This window comes from Oryctolagus cuniculus, chromosome 14 (assembly GCF_964237555.1).
Source record: "Oryctolagus cuniculus chromosome 14, mOryCun1.1, whole genome shotgun sequence".
Classification (NCBI taxonomy): domain Eukaryota; kingdom Metazoa; phylum Chordata; class Mammalia; order Lagomorpha; family Leporidae; genus Oryctolagus; species Oryctolagus cuniculus.
The window spans coordinates 80,724,222-80,743,660 of NC_091445.1; the positions used below are offsets into that span (position 1 = coordinate 80,724,222).

Below are 19,439 nucleotides of genomic sequence, written 5' to 3' on the forward strand. Positions count from 1 at the left end.
AAATCCACTGCCTTGTAGCCTCTTTCATCCTTTGCAAGTTAGGACCTCACACATCACCCCTACCTCTTCACTTCAGAAGCTTCAGTTCCTGCGAGTTTGCAACATAAAATTATTTCGAGAAGCAATTTTAGCCAATAGACAGAGATAACAGTGAAAGCAATTCTCCGTATTGAGGCCATCATCTGATTTTTACTTTCCATATGCCTCCTAGTATGTATCATTGTGCCAAGTCCTTTCTAAGGAAAGTAGATTAGAATGTCTCTCCTGAAGCATTACTAGACAGGTAAACTCTAGGATCAAAAATATGCAGATCCGTATAATTCCTTTTCAGAGGCACTGACTAAAACCTGTATTTTTTTAATTTTGTAGACGATATATTTCTCTCTCAGGTGTTTAGACCTGTGTCATTCAAAATAATGTTTTGTTTGCTTCTGCTTACAAAATGCTGCCCCGGGAATAATTTAAATGTAAATTAGAAGCAATCCAAACACAACTTTATTTTGCTGTTCTGTGAGGCTCATCAGAACAGTCAGTCATTTTCCAGGATAAAAATGCCCTGGGGTCTGTGCTCTGGCACAGTGGGTAAAGCTGTCACCTGTGATGTGGTCATCCCATAGAGGCACTGGTTCAAGACCCAGTTGCTTTAGTTCTGAGCCGGCTCCCTGATAATGCTTCTGGGCAAGCAGCAGAAGATGGTACAAGTGCTGTGCCCCTGCACCCACATGGGAGACTTGGAAGAAGCCCCCGGCTTCAGCCTGGCCTTTGCATCCATCTGGAGGGTGACTCAGTGGATGGAGGAGTCCTCTTTGGCTCTCCTTCTCTCTCTGTAACTCTGAATTTCATAATAAATAAATAAATCTTTAAAAAAATTTTTTTTAAATCCTTAAAGTAAGAGAAATGATACAGATGTCTCAACTGATACCAATTTTATTTTTGAAAATGTCACCTACATTTATTTTCCCATAAATTAAATAATTCAAATAGAGTGTAGCAAAATATTTTTTTCTAAAAATAATAGTTTTAAAATTGCTAAAACATATTCTGTGGCAGCTTAATAATAGATTTTGGTGTTATGTGACAAAGCATATTATTCTGAATGGGCAATTTATTTTTTTTTTTTTTTTTTTTTTTTTTAAGTACACATCTGTATTAAAAATAAGGTTGCCTGGAACAGTAGATAGCAAGGAATTCTTTTTTTTTTTTTTTTTTTTTTTTTTTTTTTTTTATCTTTTATTTAATGAATATAAATTTCCAAAGTACGACTCATGGGTTACAATGGCTTCCCCCCCCCATACCGTCCCTCCCACCAACAACCCTCCCCTTTCCCACTCCCTCTCCCCTTCCATTCACATCAAGATTCATTTTCGATTATCTTAATATACAGAAGATCAGCTTAGTATACCTTAAGTAAGTATTTCAACAGTTTGCTCCCACACAGAAACATAAAGTGAAAAATAATAGATGATTTTTTTTAAATGATGATGAAATCAGATCAGACCTATTGTCATGTTTAATCCCAGTGAGAGTCAAGTTGGGAATTGAAAATTTCTTTCTTTTTTTTTTTTTTTTTTTTTTACAGAAGATCAGTTTAGTGTACATTAAGTAAAGATTTCAGTCGTTTGCACCCCCATAGAAACACAAAGTGAAATATACTGTTTGAGTACTCGTTATAGCATTAAGCCTCAGTGTACAGCATGTTAAGGACCGAGATCCTACATGAGGAGTAAGTGCACAGTGACTCCTGTTGTTGACTTTACCAATTGACACTCCTGTTTATGGCATCAGTAATCTCCCTATGCACCAGTTATGAGTTTCCAAGGCTATGGAAGCCCCTTGAGTTCTCCGACTCTTATCTTGTTTAGACACGGTCATAGTCAAAGTGGAGGTTCTCTCCTCCCTTCAGAGAAAAGCACCTCCCTCTTTGAAGACCTGTTCTTTCCACTGGGATCTCACTCACAGAGATCTTTTTGCCAGAGTGTCTTGGCTTTCCATGCCTGAAATACTCTCATGGGCTTTTCAGCCAGATCCGAGTGCCTTTAGGGCTGATTCTGAGGCCAGAGTGCTATTTAGGACATCCGCCATTCTATGAGTCTGCTGAGTATCTCACTTCCCATGTTGGATCACTCTCCCCTTTATTTATTCTATCGGTTGGTGTTAGCAGATACTAGACTTGTTTATGTGCTCCCTTTGACTCTTAGTCCTTTCATTATGATCAATTGTGAACTGAAATTGATCACTTGGAGTAGTGAGATGGCATTGGCACATGCCACCTTGATGGGATTGAATTGGAATCCCCTGGTATGTTTCCAACTCTACCAATTGGGGCAAGTCAGCCCGAGCATGTCTGAATGGGCAATTTATAACAATGAAATCTAACTGACTTTATGTACACATTATGAAGGTCAATTTTCACGATGTTTAAGGTACTCAAAAAAGAGGTATTTTGTATTTTTGAAAGGCACATGAACAGGTTCACACCAATCAGAATAACAGGTCCTGCAGATATAATTTCCTAATTTATAAACTGGAATCCTGACATGAGGGATCTTTATGGGAGTGGAGTTAGGGTTTCATCAGGATCTCAAATGTCCCCAGAACTGTGCAGGCTCCTCCATCCTATTTCATACTGGGTAAGGGTTGCTTTTTCTTAATAAAATCAGCCTCTGTTAATCTTTTAGATAGAGATTATTAGAAGGGCCTTTTTAGAAGGAGGGGAATAACTTCAGGTAGAAATCATAAAATGTTCAGGTTTTCTAGAAAGATAACTGGAATCATCAAAAAGCCTTCCTCTGGGGGCTGGCATTGTGGCACAGTTGGTTCAGCCACAGTTTGCAATGTAGGCGTCCCATGTGAGCACAGGTTTGAGTCCCTGCTGCTCCACTTCCAACCCAGCTTCCTGCTAATAGCCTGGGAAAGCGGCAGCAGATGGCCCAAGTGTTTGGGTCTCTGCCACCCACATGGGACACTTGGAAGAAACTACTGGCTCCTGGCTTTGGATCAGCCATCACGGCCATCTGAGGAGTGAATCAGTAAGTGAAAGATACGTAGATCAATCGATCTATATATCTCTATCACTAATTCTGGCTTTCAAATAAACAAATCTTTTTTAAAAAATCCTTTTTCTGTCACTAACAGTAGTGTAAATTTGGATAGAATATAAAATTTTAGTGGAATTTTGAAATTCCAAAACCTGGAATCCTGGAATACCTAGATTAAGATCAAGGACTGTTGGATCTTGGTTTGTATCTTGGTTCTCTGTGACACTTGGGGAAATTATTTAACTCCTCTAGGTTTCATTGTTCTAGTCCTCAAAATGACGATAGTAATGGTGCCTACCTTAGGGTTGTCGTGAGAATCAAACTCAATAAAACATACTCAGGGTTTAGCACAGAGTCTGGCATGTGTGGCGCATTACTATTCATCCTTAATTTAATCATGAGAGCTTGTGAGATGGAATAGAAAAGGCTAAGGAGAAAGAGTAGAATTAAGGAAGGAAAAAGATGCCCAAAGCAAAAACAAGGTGAGCACTAGGGTTTAGCAGAGTTTCCACAATGTTCCTATTGCTGATACCGAAACTGTTACTGAACTTTCCCAACTTCAGTTTTTGCCAAGTCAACCAGATTTTTCTAAGCCCTAGGAAATATGAAAGTACTTCAAGAAATTTGTGGAGAATGCAATTCAAAGGCAGATTTCTTTCACTTCAAAAAAATTTTGAAACCCATGCACAAAAGGAGTCTTCACAAAGTTCAAGGAAATATATGATGGAAAATTATTCATGGCTTTCAAAAATGTTTACACCAAAACATGCATCTTTTTCTTCCATTTTTTCCACAAATGTATGGCAGTACCCTTGCATCACTGCATATACAATTGATATTTTGAAGAATTTGGTAATTCAAATATCCACCCATTTTTTCACATTGGAAATGACTCATGTGTCACAAAGAATGGCTTTCTTAGATCCTTTCTATATGGCTAGAAAAGACTCTCTCTCTCTCTCTATATATATATATATATACACACATATACACATATGCATATATATGTAGGAGGGAGAGGGAGGGAGGGAAAGAGAGAGAGAGAGATGGTTTTGAAAGGCAGAGTTACAGAGAGGGAGAGGCTGAGGCAGAGAGAGAAATCTTCCATCTGCTGGTTCATTAAAATAGCTGCTATGGCCAGGCCAAAGCCAGGATTCAGGAACTTTATCCAGGTCTCCTACATGGGTGTAGAGGCCCAAGGACTTACACCATCTTCCATTGCTTTCCCAGATGCATTAGCAGGGAGCTGGATTGGAAGTGGAGCAGCCGAGACTCAAACCAGCGCCCATACGGGACGCCAGCGCTGCAGGCGGCAGTTTAACCCGCCTCACCACAGCACTGGCCCCCGAGGATAGATATTTTATTAGGAGGGAAGATGGAAGAGGAAATTCTGAAACACAGAGTTATAACAGACTAAAAGCTGAGGCTATGATGAAAATAGAACGTATTAAGGTGGAAAGAGTGAAAGGAGCACACTGCAGGATTTCTAAGAAGGTCAAGGTAACACACCTACGCCTTCTGTCCAGGAGCCCACCCCGCTGACAAGGTCATGGGAATGATCTGTCTCTGACACACTTCTCAAGCACTTCTCATCATGTGTGCACCTGCAGGACCTCATGAATGCTACCGCAAAGAGAAATGACTTCTAAAGGACAAGGGTATCTATAACAAAATTTTAATGGACAGTTTCTCATCTTTTTTCTCATGATTGCCCTCAAGATGCCTCTGATAAATTTAGTGCTGGGCGTAAGGAAGAGTTAGACAAAGGTGTGGGCCAGTGTTCAAAGAGAGGCCTCTCAACGGACTAACAGCAATCAAATTTGATTTTCCTTTAAGACCAACTTCTTTAAAAAGAGAGAGAGAAGGAGAGCGAGCGAGCAAGAGAGAAATTAAAACAAAATAGTACTTGTAGAGGAAGAATATTCTCCAGGGGAAAAGACATGCAGTTTGTAATTTCATGCACTTAATTAATTGCAGTACAAACCACTCTCATTAGGAATCCATTTTAAGCATAGCAGCTTGAACAGTCAAAAGAGAATAATTACAGTGCATCCCTGTCCTTGTCTCCTTATGGAGAGTGCTACAGACTGCTCGGGACAGCTCAAGATCCTCCTCTCTCCACTACCCTCTTTTCCATCATCCTTTTTATTTGTACAAAAGCATTCAAATGCAATCCAATTTTTCACTTTGGTTCCTCCCTACTAACTTTTACTAGGGATTTTACCACTAAAGTTACAGAAAGGTCAAAGCACTTGCTGTACTTTGGTTTCTAGAACGACAAAGCCTCATAATAAATTCAGGGGCTCCGTAATTCACCAGGGTTCTGGATTGCAAACAACAGTCATCAAAACTGATTACTATAAGCAGGACAAGGAATTCATCCATGGAACCTGGTGGAACTCAGGGCAGGTAGAGAGCTTGAAGAACTAGACTTGAGCAAGAGGCAGTGAAGGCAATGAGCAGCGGAGAGGAGAAGTCAGCTCCCAGCCAGCTCATACCTCCCCTGGGCACAGTGACAGGAGCCACAGCTGCCAGGTGCCATGAGCCTTTCCATGCAGTAGTGGCACATGTCCTGCTGTGGGGATTCACAGTCCTGGACGGGGATGACAGAGTGACCACACTGAAGTTAAAGAGCTTCATTCTAACTGCCAGAGAGACATGGGGGTGGGGAATCCCTCCCACTGCAGCTTCCCTACTGCACATCAGTTGTCTAACCCAGGACCTTATTTCTCTTAACTTCTCATTCTTCTGACTATTCCAAGGACTGTGTGTTTCCTGCATTCCCCAGGGATAGGGCTGACAATAACATAAACATTGTTTTCTTTTTAAAAGAGAGGACAAAGCATCCACCTCATTTGTCCACAAGTAACAACAAATCTGGGCTCACTCATAAAGAAGGCAGGAACCAAAACCTAAATATTTTTCTATTCTAGTGATAAGCAATTTGGGGTTCAAGTATATGTGCTGGCTTTAGTGCTCAATAATCTGGGGCCTGGCAAAAAATATCTTAGGTAGTTGCTTTAGGAAATAAGGTTGCAAACCAAGTAAAACAGCTTATTTATTAAGGATAACAGTTTGCTCCTCAAGGATCTCTTTAAGAGATCCCCTCACTTCAAGGCCCCATTAAACCAAAAAACATTACGACCCTAAATTCTGCCCATTCCTACCCAGACCAAGCTCTCAGACTGGACTCTGAGAGTCTATAAATACTCTTTATTTCCCTTTTCTGAAATGCTACTAAGTTTAGAGGTTGTATTCTCCCTTATTTCAGAGAGACTAATTCTCAGTTTTGCTTGGTCAACAGCTTCTATTGGTGATCTTCTTTGCGGGGGAGTCAGTTGCCAACAGAGAAATCATTACAGAAAATTCTGGAAGGCCCATCTCTTCCTGTCCTTCCCTCCTTAGTTGCCGAAATCCTACTGGATTTCAAACAAGAAACAAAATATTATGACTTTCATTTGTACATATTCATAATACACTCCCAGCAACTCAGACAGTACCTGTCATAGACCAAGGCTCAGTAGACACTTGAATAAATGAAATTACTAATAAATCATGAATGTGATTTTAATGTAATTTTGATTAAATAAACATATTTTTATGAATAAAAATCAAAAGAAGGGGAAAATAAACAAAATTCTATTACACTAAAAAAAATCCCATATGATTTTCATATTGCCTCCCAGTTCTGAGCCATACACAGGCACATATTTTGCAGTACTGGAATTCTAACATGGCTATATTTGTACATTTTGTTTTTCTCCCCAACAGGTTTTTCCTATTTCCATGCTGCTGTTTATTTATCAAAATGGTCATATTAATGACTGAATAATGGTCCTTGAATGTGAATTTTTCACTATAACCCATTCACTGTTTTTCTAGCTGGAAAGTATAGAGAAGTGTCATAGAAACAATAACCTTAAAGTATTAGCCTCATCTCAGCTCTTTCAGTGCATACTGGACGGGACACACAAGAATTTATAAACCAAAATAAGGACATGCAGGCTTTAGTCTTTATTTGATATAGTAACCTTCTGAAAATCAATTAGCCTTCACCTTTCTTCTTAAGACAAATGGAGCCCTCTCTGCTTGGTTCTGTAGAATATAATTAATAACCTTTGCCAAGGCATTTTATAAATATAATATATGCTACGGTTGTTAAATTCTACTCACAAACCCTATTTCAGAGGGAGTGTAATCAAACAGAATATATGACCCTGACAAGGTCACAGAAAAGATCAGAATAAAAAGTGTGCTTGCATAAACACCAAGTTTTTAGTCCCTGATCTCAACCATGCAACTCTATGAAACAGTCCTAGATCACAAACAGCACAATCACAAATCACCATAACTTAACACCTGCAAATGATATGTCACATCCAAGTGAAAACGAGACTAAGCACATGCCTTGCTGTTGGTTCACTGAGGCCCTGATTGTAACCCAATTTACTGAGAGTGTTTTCTACAGATAGGATTTGTGCACGTGGAATTCAATTTCCTTCTTGATTTTACTGCTACAATTGGCAATATAATGAACAGGCATAATGCTTAAATCCCAGAAACAGTATTTAACAATACTTAAGAAAGCAGTAGTGTTTACATCTTAGGAAGGAAATTCTCAACAGAAAACTCAATTACTAGTTCAAAACACCTAACTTATTATGATAACTGACAAAATAATTATAATTCTATATAAAATTAGTTAACATGAATAATACTCTGAATGTAAATGATAAGCATATTTTAAAAAAATTAGATTCTTCTCCATATCCCACAGCCTACAATAAATCCTGGAAACAGCTAAGTAATTTGGAATAAGCAAAAAATCCCCAAACACTGCTAGCTGCTGCTGTTTCCAACAGATACTGGAAGAACTACAAGTGCAAGGATGGCACTGTGGGCCTAATAGCTGGACTGGGACAACCTCCAAGGTCTTTCAAATTAGCTATGTCCAAGTTCCCACTCCTTGAATAAGCATCTGTCCATCAGGGGTCAACAGGACCAATTCTTATAAATGTTTTAGAGTTTGGTTATCACAATAGCATCTTGTGAACTACCTGATGCAGAGTTAATTGTTCCTCTCTCTGTGTCCCATCAGATTTTCATCCCTATGTTGCTCTATGATTTGTCTCCCTTGTCTAACCTCTCACTTTGTTATTTCCAAATTATTAAGATGATCTGGAAGACTACTCCCTGGGGAATGGGCTTTCCTTCCTCCTCAACCTCACCACCAAAGTCACCTGACATCCTGACCTCTCCAACTTGGCACCATTCCCTTGTAGCGCAGTGAGGGGGAGCTGTTGTGGTCCTCCATGCCCTACCTGGGTCCTGGGACGGGAGGAGCGCTCTCTGGGCAACTCACAATGATTGGCTGATAATTACTTTTCCACTCCGTTATGGAAGCCTCTCCTTTGACACCTTTGCTGACCAACTTCCTCATCGCTGTGTCATGTTCACTGAAAGCTGTCACCTTCTTAGTACCTTGACATCCTGCGTCCTGCCGCTATCCTGGATGACTTCACTCTTGATTTGGGAGTCGGCTCACAAATCTCAATTCCTTGACTAATTTTTTTCCACTGAAGACATGCTTTTCTATGGTGTCCTTCTATATCTTCAACCACCTTAAACTACCTCTGCCACTTACAACTTAAAGTTCATACATCATACCTAATATAACCTGTTGGATTTTCAACTTGCTCAGTTATTCCAATTTCACCTGTTTGACATCATAGAAAACTCGAGAAACTGTGAACACTTTCCATATCAATAACTTCTTATATTCATTAATTTCATGTCCAGCTTAGGTGCCACAATTCATTCCTTGAATCTCTTGCAAATGTCTCCAAACCCCTTCCCTTATTCCCTTTATATTGTACTTTTAAACTTTGCACCATTCCAGCTGGTTGCCTTCTCAGTGCTTGTATCTTGGCTGATTAGCTCTACTGGGAAAATATCCCAAAACTTCACACACTGGTGACACAAAAATTTAATGGTAACTCTGATCAATTGTAACTTCAATGTTATCTTCCGGACTAGGATGCGCAAATGACTTTTATTTATCTAAATATAGATGCTGTGCTTTATGTGGGCCCAGGACTTTGTCCTTACTGTTCTTGCTGCCTGGTGCCATCTTCTTTCAGGTATCAGCTCAGGTTCAGTTTCTCCCAAGCCCAGGTTAGTTTGCTCCCATCGCTATCTCATGTTACTCCATATGCCCTCGATAATATTTGCACGTTAACTATAATAAGATTATATGTGTCTATTTTCTTTTGTATGCTCTTCTCATATCTATACTCTGTGAAGGAAGAGGCTATTTCTGTCTTATTGACAAAATAAGACAAATTCTGTTTCCAGTGCATAACCTGACTTGTAGAAAATAATATATACTAATTGTAGGATGCAGACAACACAAGAGTATTTTTAAAATATTTATTATTTTATTTATTTGAAAGACAGAGTTACAGAAAGAGGTAGAGACAGAGAGAGAGAGGTCTACCATCCACTGGTTCACTCCCCAGATGGCCGCAATGGCCGGAGCTGCGCCAATCCAAAGCCAGGAGCCAGGAGCTTCCTTCAGGTCTCCCATGCAGGCACAGGGGCCCAAGCACTTGGGCCATCTTCACAGCAGATCAGAAGAGAAGCAGCCGGGACTAGAACTGGTACCCACATGGGATGCTGGTGCTTCAGGCCAGGATTTAACCCACTGCGCCACAGCACTGGCCCCTACACAAGGGTATTTTAAAAAGTTTACGGAAAATCTATTTCCATGCAAAAATTTGAAGCTGCATATATGAGGGTTCTTCAAAAGGTTCATAGAAAATGTGCATTATGAAAAAATATGACTGGATCTCAAAAAATTGGCATCAAAACAAACATCTTGCTCCATTTTTTGAGGAACTTTTTCAAGTATGCTCATTCATAACTACTACATGATGGTGGAGATGGATATGTTTATCAGTATTGCTTGCCCACATTCTTTGATGTCAGTTTTGTAACATGTGTGGAAATGTATGACTTAAGAAATAAAGTTAATCTGAATTAAGTAACATTGGATGAAGAATAAAGCCACAGTCACATAGTCAAGTTAGCGGAAGAGTGAAGGGAGAAGACGCTCCTAAAACACATGGCCAAAAGAGGGGAGAGCCCCAGAAAATCAATGGTGAGATCAGTGCTGTGGTGCAGTGGGTTAACTCCTTAGCCTGAAGTGCCAGCATCCCATATGGGTGCCGGTTAGAGACCCGGCTGCTCCACTTCCCATTCAGCTCTCTGCTATGGCCTGGGATAGCAGTAGAAGATGGCCCAAGTCTTTGGGCCCCTGCACCTACATAGGAGGCTCCTGGCTTCGGATTGGTGCAGCTCCAGCCATTGCGGCCAACTGCAGAGTGAACCATCGGATGTAAGTCCTCTCTCTCTCTCTCTCTCTCTCTCTCTCTTTCTCTCTCTGCCTCTCCTCTCTCTGTGTAACTCTTGATTTCAAATAAATCATTTTTTTTTAAAAAAAGAAAGTCAATGGTGAACTATAATAGCTGTACATTATCAGCTCAATAATCTAAATGTTATTTATATATTGGAAATGATATATTTCACATTCTTTATGTGTTCTAGAGTTGTTAACTTACACACATCAAGGGAGTGTGTGTATTTATTATAATATTTAGCATCAGTCACATCAGTCATAATTAAGAAGCACATTATGTTAAAAAGTTGGAACATCTTGAGATAAAGCCCATCTAGAAAGGAAGACAAAGGTCTCATCTTCCCCCCAGTGTCTACATAAATGACATCAAAGAACTTAGCTAAGTAGTATATACTTTTGTTTGATTCTGCAGATTTGGAATAAACTATAAATGACTGGCTCCACATACCTCTTCTGCTGCATAGGGAAAAGTCTAAATGAATGAGAGATGTAGGTGTGATGAATCACATCTAGATCCTAAGTTGTTAGAAAGAATTCTTTTTTTTTTTTTTTTAACAGGCAGAGTGGACAGTGAGAGAGAGAGAGAGACAGAGAGAAAGGTCTTCCTTTTGCCATTGGTTCACCCTCCAATGGCTGCAGCGGCCAGTGTGCTGTGTCTGGCGCCATCACGCTGATACGAAGCCAGGAGCCAGGTGCTTCTCCTGGTCTCCCATGCGCGTGCAGGGCACAAGCACTTGGGCCATCCTCCACTGCACTCCCGGGCCACAGCAGAGAGCTGGCCTGGAAGAGGGGCAACCAGGACAGAATCCAGCGCCCCCACTGGGACTAGAACCCGGTGTGCTGGCGCCGCAAGGCAGAGGATTAGCTTATTGAGCCACGGCGCTGGCCAGAAAGAATTCTAACCTACTAGTTAAGATTTTGCAGGTGGAAGACATATTTAACACAGGAAGTCATATATTTTTTCTACAGTTTTTTTTTTTTGTGTGTGTGTGTGTGCGAGTTATTTTGTTGTTGGGCTTTTTTAAAATTTTTATTTCTTTGCCCTTCTGTAGTACTCGTTTGTAGGGGAAAACAAAGTTTTGTATCTTCTTCCTTTTCTGAATTTAAATTGAACAAATCTTTCTTCTTTTGGATTTCTCAAAACTAGTGCACATTGTTCAATATGGGTTGAATCAGTATATACATTTATGCAGCAAATACTAATTAAATAAATAGCATTTGGTCAGAATGCTTGTAACTATATTTTTCCCTAAACATGATATTGTAAGATAGAACAACTTGATGTTAACAGAGTTGTAAACTCTCCCTGAACCCTTCAGTGATTAATAGCTCTGCATTACAGAGGGTGGTCAAGCAGAGTAGCATGTGTGACAAAGAAACTATCTGAGGAGGTGAACAGTTATTAGTCTGTGATGGAAATAAGCAGAGAAAATGACTTTTTAAGTTCTGCCTTGTACTTAACATAGTATTGTGTCCTTTCTTTTTTTCATAGTGAAATAAATAGTTTACTGGGCTCATTTTTAGAAAGCATAGGATCTCCAACCAATCTATTTACTAAGACAAGTTAATTGGCACAAGAAAGGGTTGAAAATTGGGATCCAGGTGCTCTGATGTGGTCAGTGCACAAGATATCATTCTCTTTAGCATGTTTAGAGGCAAAGGAGTGGGGCAGGAATTTGGTACAGAGGTTAAGACACAGTTTGGGATGGCTGTAGCTCACAACAGTAATGTGTCTGGATTCAAGGCCAACTCCAGCTTCTTGCTAATGCACACCATCAGAGGCAGTAGGTGATGGCCCAAGTCCTTGAATCCCCACCAGCAATACAGAAGACCCAAAATGAGTTCTGGTACCCTGGCTTTGGCCTATTTTAACCCCAGAGTTTGTGGGCGCTTGGGGAGTGGGCCAGCATACGGGAAAGCCCTCTTTTTCAGTTTCTCTCTGCCTTTCAAATAAAGTGAAAATACACACTGAAAAATTAGTTTTAAAAAAGAACACAGGCATCTGGTATAATGGAAATCTTTGCTTTAAAAGTAATCTCTCCCGTGGTACATGCATATTGATGCACAGATTTAGAGTAAAGCATTGTGGTATATCATTAGTCTATTTAGCATACCCACAATGAAGATGCCAGAAAGTCCTACAGGAATGAAAAGCACTACAATAATCTAAAAAAGAAATTGCAGTCTGTTAATTATCTTATTATTTTGACAATTGAGAGCAGGGCAAGCATCAGAAAACCGTTAGATATTTTCTGACATATAAGCAAAAGCCATCAGCAGTTTTTTTTTTTATGATTTAGGATTAGATTTTAAAAATTGCTATTTTTAAAATTTGTGAATCTGGAAATAAGTGGTGCTTATCAAGATATTATATAGCAAATACAAAGTGCTCTATCATGCTTAGAATCCAATTTTAATATTGAAAATCACAAATCAATCTTAGAGCAGAAATAAAGCTAGATTTAACTAAATACAAGCAAATGCTTCAGAAACAAAAGCTTTGTGATATATTGTGTGTGTCCTGAGAACTTTAGACAAACACCATGCATTTATTAAAATGCATTTAAATAAAGTAAACAGAAACAAATCCGATTTCTTTTATACAGCATGCTTATTCAAGTTACTACTTCCCAAACTCTTTGCAGTATCTTTTTTTTTTTTTAAAGATTTATTTATTCATTCAAAACAGAGTTACAGAGGGAGAGAGAGGAAGGGAGGGGAGGGAAGGGGAGAGAGAGAGAGAGAGAGATCTTCAATCTGCTGGTCCACTCCTTAGGTGAATGCAATGACCAGGACTGAACAAGGCAGAAGCCAGGAACCAGATGTTTCATCCAGGTCTCCCACATGGATGGCTTTGGAAGTGGAGCATCCAGGACACAAACTGATGCTCCTCAGAGAATACTAGCTCAAGAATACTCTACTTATAAAGAATATTTCACAATCACAGTTATGTATGTGCTGCATTTTCAATCTGGAGAGCTTGCCTAGGAGGTTACAGATCTTCCATATAGTGTTCAGTAAGAACTTACCAGATAAATTTCTCGAAACTTGAACATATATCAATATGAAAGTGCGGGCTTCCTGGGTAGACTGTAAAACACAGCCCTCTAGCTTCATACATCCTTATATCTAAAACATCTCAAGTATGAAATACCCACTGTTAACACCTTCTGAAGTTTAGCTGATCAATTTTGAAAGATCAGATGCATCTGCCTTGATCACCCTTCAGTTTTATTTTTGAATTTTATTTTTTGTTTGGATTGTGACTCAGTCACAAATGCCGAAAGTTTCCTCTGCTTGGGTGTATTCTAATGTATTGTTTGTGTTCAACAACACTAGATGATGCGTGCCTGATCAAAGAAACCAGAGTCTAACTGGCACCTGGGATCAGCCCCTCTGTGAATAACACATAACTCATGGAAATATTTCTGGAAGATTCTTATAAAATGAAGTCTTTTATGACTAAAGAGTCCTTCTCCTCTGTGGGTAGTTAACATCATCCCCATGAGTGGCCATTTCTTCCTTTAAATTCTTTTCATTTCCTTATTTTAATAGGACATGGTGATATAAATGCACACAGTGTACTTCTCTAGACAGGTAATAAGATACTAGTGATGAAAAAGTGTAATATTCCCCACCCACACACATCTCTGAAGATCCATCGTATAGAGGTGTGTCACAATGCCACAGGGGGACAACTGACTCCTTGCCTCTCATTTTATTGTAGTCAGTGCCGCAGTGAAACCAAACTGGAATGACTGAGTGCTACCTCCTCCTAGCCTTGCCTGATCCCACAACTTCCCCACCACATGTAAGGAGCAATTTATACACAGTGGCAAGCTCATCTCACCATGGATTATCTCAGGGTACATAGGACACCCCAGGAACAGGATCTACTGCCCAAGTTGAGGCCAACGAGGGCCCCTAACTTCTGGGGATTCTGAGCAGAAAAATATTTAGAAGTGAGCAAATACTGTTACAAAAATGAAGCAGAAGAAAGGAAGATCTCTATTCTTGTTCCAAACACAATTGACCAACATTCACAATCAGAACTTGTCTGTCTGTGGACAGTTACCAAAATTGAGCTCAGGACTATTTAACACGAATGTGGCAGCTTTCTGAATGAGAAGCAAATGGCTGTTCTGAATCTGCCAGAACATTCATCTCTGCCCCAAGAGTTCTTAGAAGATCTTTGAACCCACTTCTGGTAAGGACACAAAGAATATCCACACAACAAGAAATAGTTTGTTCCAAGGTTTTCCTACTGTAAGCAAAGTAGTTGGTGCTATAATTTAAACACTTACAATATGCCAAAACTAGCATTAAAAATTTTATCTTTATAACTGATGAGATAGGTATCCCCATTATTCATATTTTTGCCCTTGTAAAGTTGGAAACAGAGTGATTCAATTTCAAAGGCAATAGAGCAAGTATGTGGTAAGGTAGGATTCAAGTTCACACCAACTGCATCCAGGCCCCCCACCCCTGACCACTCCCTGCCCTGCTCTCGGCCACCCAGGGCATCTGTCGTTCGCTCTTACCTTTTCTTTGTGGGCTCTCTCAGTGCCTGCATAGCCATCCCTGTCTCCAAGGAAAATTGCCCCGTGGATAAATATCATTCTTATTCCCTGATTTTCCCCTTTCAAGGTGTGCATTCCATTTTCTTCCCTGACCTACTGACTTTACTCTTTTCCTTTTCACTATTTGCTGCCTCTTTATCTGGCCATTTCTCCTTTTCTTTTCTCCCACCTAATTCCATTGCTTCTTTGTCCTTATTCCCCTGATTTTTAATGGTGACATTTCTCCCCTAACACACACACACACACACACACATACACACACACTTCATGGGTTCCTTAGGGTTCCTAACATATTAAAAGTAAAAAGGAAGTAAAAAGCAATATACCACCTGAAAGAGAATACATGCATACATACGTACCCACATACATATGTACATATATGTGTGTGTATATACACATATACATATGTGTATGTATATATATATATATAAACAAAAGACAAATGACCAGAAAGAACTTCCAGAAATGGACGTTAAAAATATTTAAATGAACATAACAAAAAGAACATATACAAATGTTCAATAACATATTAAAAAGCTAACAATATTACTACTGATCAGGGAAATGTAAATTCAAATCACAGTAAGGTATCACTACACATTTTCCAGAACAACTAAAATGAAAAGATTAAAAATAGCAAGTGCTGGTGTAGATGTAGAGCAACTGTAATCCACACATTTTTGGTAGGAGGGCAAAATACTACATCACTGTGGCAAATAGTTACCATTAATAAAAATAAACATCTTCCTACCTATAATGCAAAAATTTCCATTCCTAGGAATATATCCAAGAGTAATTAGGGCACATGCCCACAAAATAACCTTGTATACAAATATGTATAGCAGCCTTATTTACGATACCTCTGAACTAGAAACAATAACCCAATGCCCATCAATAAAAGATCATGGCTAAATATATTATGGCATATTCTGCTATGAAATGTCATACACAATAAAAACAACAAACTGATAATATTCACACCAACATGGATAAATATCAGAGAATATTTTGAGTGAAAGAAATAAGACACAAAGATCACATACTGTATTTTGCCATTTTATGAGATACTCTAAATGAGGAAAGCTAATTGTTAGTGATAAAAGTGAAGAAATACAATGGTGATTAAATGATGTACAATTCTATACAATTTGATCAAGCTCTGCAAGTATACTTAAGATTTGAATATTTTACTGCATGTCATTTATGCCTTGATTAAAAATATTTTAAAATGTTAATAGATAGAAAATTATTTAGGAGAGTGTGGGGAGCAACTCGGACTAGACTGAGTTACTGGAATTAAGACTTATTCTATGCATCTGCTCTCCCACAATATGGCGCTGGGAGAGGAGAAAACAGCTTCTACACAGCTGCCTCCAGTTCAGCCAATAAACTGTAGGACTTGCTCCTGATTGGAGGAGAGCAGCGTACTCGGCATGTGGGCAGCCGAGTTGGGATTGGCGGAAGAGGACTATAAGGGAGGAGAGAGACGGCATGCACCAGGAACATCTAAGGGGAACATCTGAGGGAACACCTGTGCAGCCCCCGAGAGAGCCGGCCGGCGGTGTGCCGCTCCCCCGCGGAAGTGGGGAATGTGGCAGGGGGAACTGCCCTTCCACGGAGGTGGAAGGGTCGGTAGCCCACCCGGGAAGAACCAGCAACAAACCCGGGGAGGGCCGAGCAGACAAAAGAACAGCGCAGGGTCCTGTGTCGTTCCTCCACGAAGAGGGGGAGCGACAGAGAGCAATATGAAAAGTGATGACATTCCAGATAAGTTCTTGGCCAACTTCATAACATATCGAGCCATAGCTATCTCTCCTCTTATTTCAGGGTGCTAACAACCAGCCTTGAAGCTTGGGTGATCCTACTGTATTTATAAATCCAACTGGTGGATGAACTCAAATGCTTGGTATCCCAGGTCTTAACAATTCCATTTTGTGTTCATTTAAATTTTCTAATAGTTGTGAAATCCCGACACATGCTATCTAACAGCTTAATGTATATTTGATCATGTTCACATTGCTTATAGAACAAGACAAAGTAGAATTATGGTAGTGCTAAGGAAAATCCCTCTCAAACTCACTCTCTAGACCCAGGTGCTTCTTGAGGGTGCTAACAGCTGCCATCCACAATGCCCATTTTGCAGGACAAATTTCCTCCTAAGAAGCCAATTACTCTCAGGGCTGCACTGTGGCTTTCTAAAGGGATTGGACACATCTCTAGACTTACTCCCTGATATTTGACAGAGCAAGTATACAGTGTACCTTCCACCAGAAAAAAGAGCAAAACGCTGTGCTAAGAAAGAAAGGAAAATGCATCAAAGGGACATGAAAAGTTTCATTTAGCTTCAAAGATTTGCACTTGATAAGGGATATGTTGACAATGGGACCTGAGAGTTCACTAGCCTTTGTCAATGGGGAGTTGGGCTGTAGACTACCAACCTGAAGTCCATCAGCCTTTTCTGATAGCCAAGAAGGAATCTAGCGTTCTTCATTCACTGAAATAGCTACAGAATGGAGCCTGTAACTTGTTCTCCTACTTCTCACCCAAAGCTTAGACATTCCAGAAAGTTACAATCCTGAGTTATATAGCCTGCAATAATCAGTTCACAAATTATTTTTCTGTCTTAAGGTGACAACAATTACTTTAATAAATCCATACTATTTCTTTTTGTTGATTAGTCACTCTCATCCACGAATACTCATGGCTAACTCTCGGTAAAAAAAGTCACCCTTTCATCTTTCTAAAAGACAAACTCTTCTCTTCTTAATATGTAATAAATCTAATAATGGAAACACAATATTGTGTATACTTGATTCTTAGGTTTTTATTACAAAACAACAGAAGTGCCATGGTACAGATAATTCTGAAACATGAAGTCCCTTGGCACTTGGAAACTATTTATTTGTTTTCCACGACTCATTTAAATTTAATTAAATAAGCTTAGCTTTTACCTGAGATATTTAATTATATATAATATCCAACTACATAGAGATAATATTAAATATACTGCAGAATTTTCTTTTAAGGTTATATGAAATTAAAATTAAAAACCACATTTACTCACCAAATTGCCCAAGACACCAAAGTTATTTGAACCTATAAGATCTTATATTAGTTTAATTTTAACTCCTTCTTCCTCAAATGTGGACAAAGCATGATAATGATGCTAAGATGAACCTGGTGTGTAGAAAAGAGGTCATCAGGCCTCTGACAAACTGGGAACTTGGATTTCAGGAGAGCTGCCACAGTTCCCTAAATGATAGGAGCAGTTCATTGTATCTAAACTATGCAAACAGCGTGGCTTATGCTAAGATACTATAACGCCTACTTTCCTTCTGGGCATCTGGGATTTTGGCACATGCTAGGCAGAGGGTACCTAACAGGCTTCTCTGGTCCAAGGCAACCTTGGTGAAAACATTTCACAGATGTTGTCACTACTCATTACTGAAGTGTCTTACTCCACTTGGAAAGGGACTCTTGGGAGCCTGTATCTGGTTTCCTCCAGATTTTGCTAAGATGCGTCTCCCTTGGCTGATTTTGTTTTGAATCTTTTTTGCTCTAATATGTCATAGTCATGAGTGCCACTGTTTGATGACTTGAGAGCTTTCCTTAGCAAATCACTCTATCTCGGGATGGTCTTGGGAACTCTTGGCACATCTGGTGCTTATGAATCCTACCCTTTACCCAAATGAACAGCAGTAGTGTTAATTTCAGAGACAGGTGACATCATTTTAGGAGGACAGCATATTTCAGAGCTGTTCAAGTCTGGTTGCCATATAACAGTCCCACCTGCCACAGCGTGAGTGTGACTAACCTGGCTATGTTCTTCACACACATGGACCACCACACAAGACCATAATGCCTATCTCCTGTGCCCATGGCTTCAAGCTGACAATCTGTTATCTTCCTACTTATCTAAGAGCAATTTTCTCATGTCTTCCATTAACACACATCCTTTGGATTTTCAGTAGCAACTCAAAACAGCTAAACTCGGTACCTAAGAGTTGAGTTAGTGGACACATTCTGTCTGAGCTCAATTTTCCTAACATTTAGCAAACTCAAAAAGGTACCTTCTCTAGAGATGTCTGTAACTTGGCAGAGAAAGAGGAAGTATTTCATTTGTAGCATAATTAATTGGCTTGTTCTTGTAATCTCAGCAAACACTCAAGAGTCTGTTTGTATACAGGCCACTGGCTTCCTCCTCTTCCCTTGCTATCCAAATTCCTTAAAAACTCAGTTGTCCAAAAGAACAAATAATGAATGTGCCCACTATCCTCACATTTTTATACAGTTTTTACCTGATGGACATTGCCAGTAAAGGGTAGAAAGCCCATGGGTAAACAACAAAAAAGAGAATAAAAACACAAAAACTGTACCCTGCAAAGTAGGAAATACAGTCCTTCT

At 39.5% G+C, this 19,439-nt stretch overlaps 1 protein-coding gene across 12 annotated transcripts in view; it reads right to left on the reverse strand.

Annotated features, from left to right (window-relative positions):
- PDE4D (phosphodiesterase 4D) overlaps positions 1–19,439 on the reverse strand; it is a 1,654,385-nt gene that overhangs the window by 1,036,330 nt on the left and 598,616 nt on the right. The gene's annotated exons all lie outside the window — the stretch shown is intronic.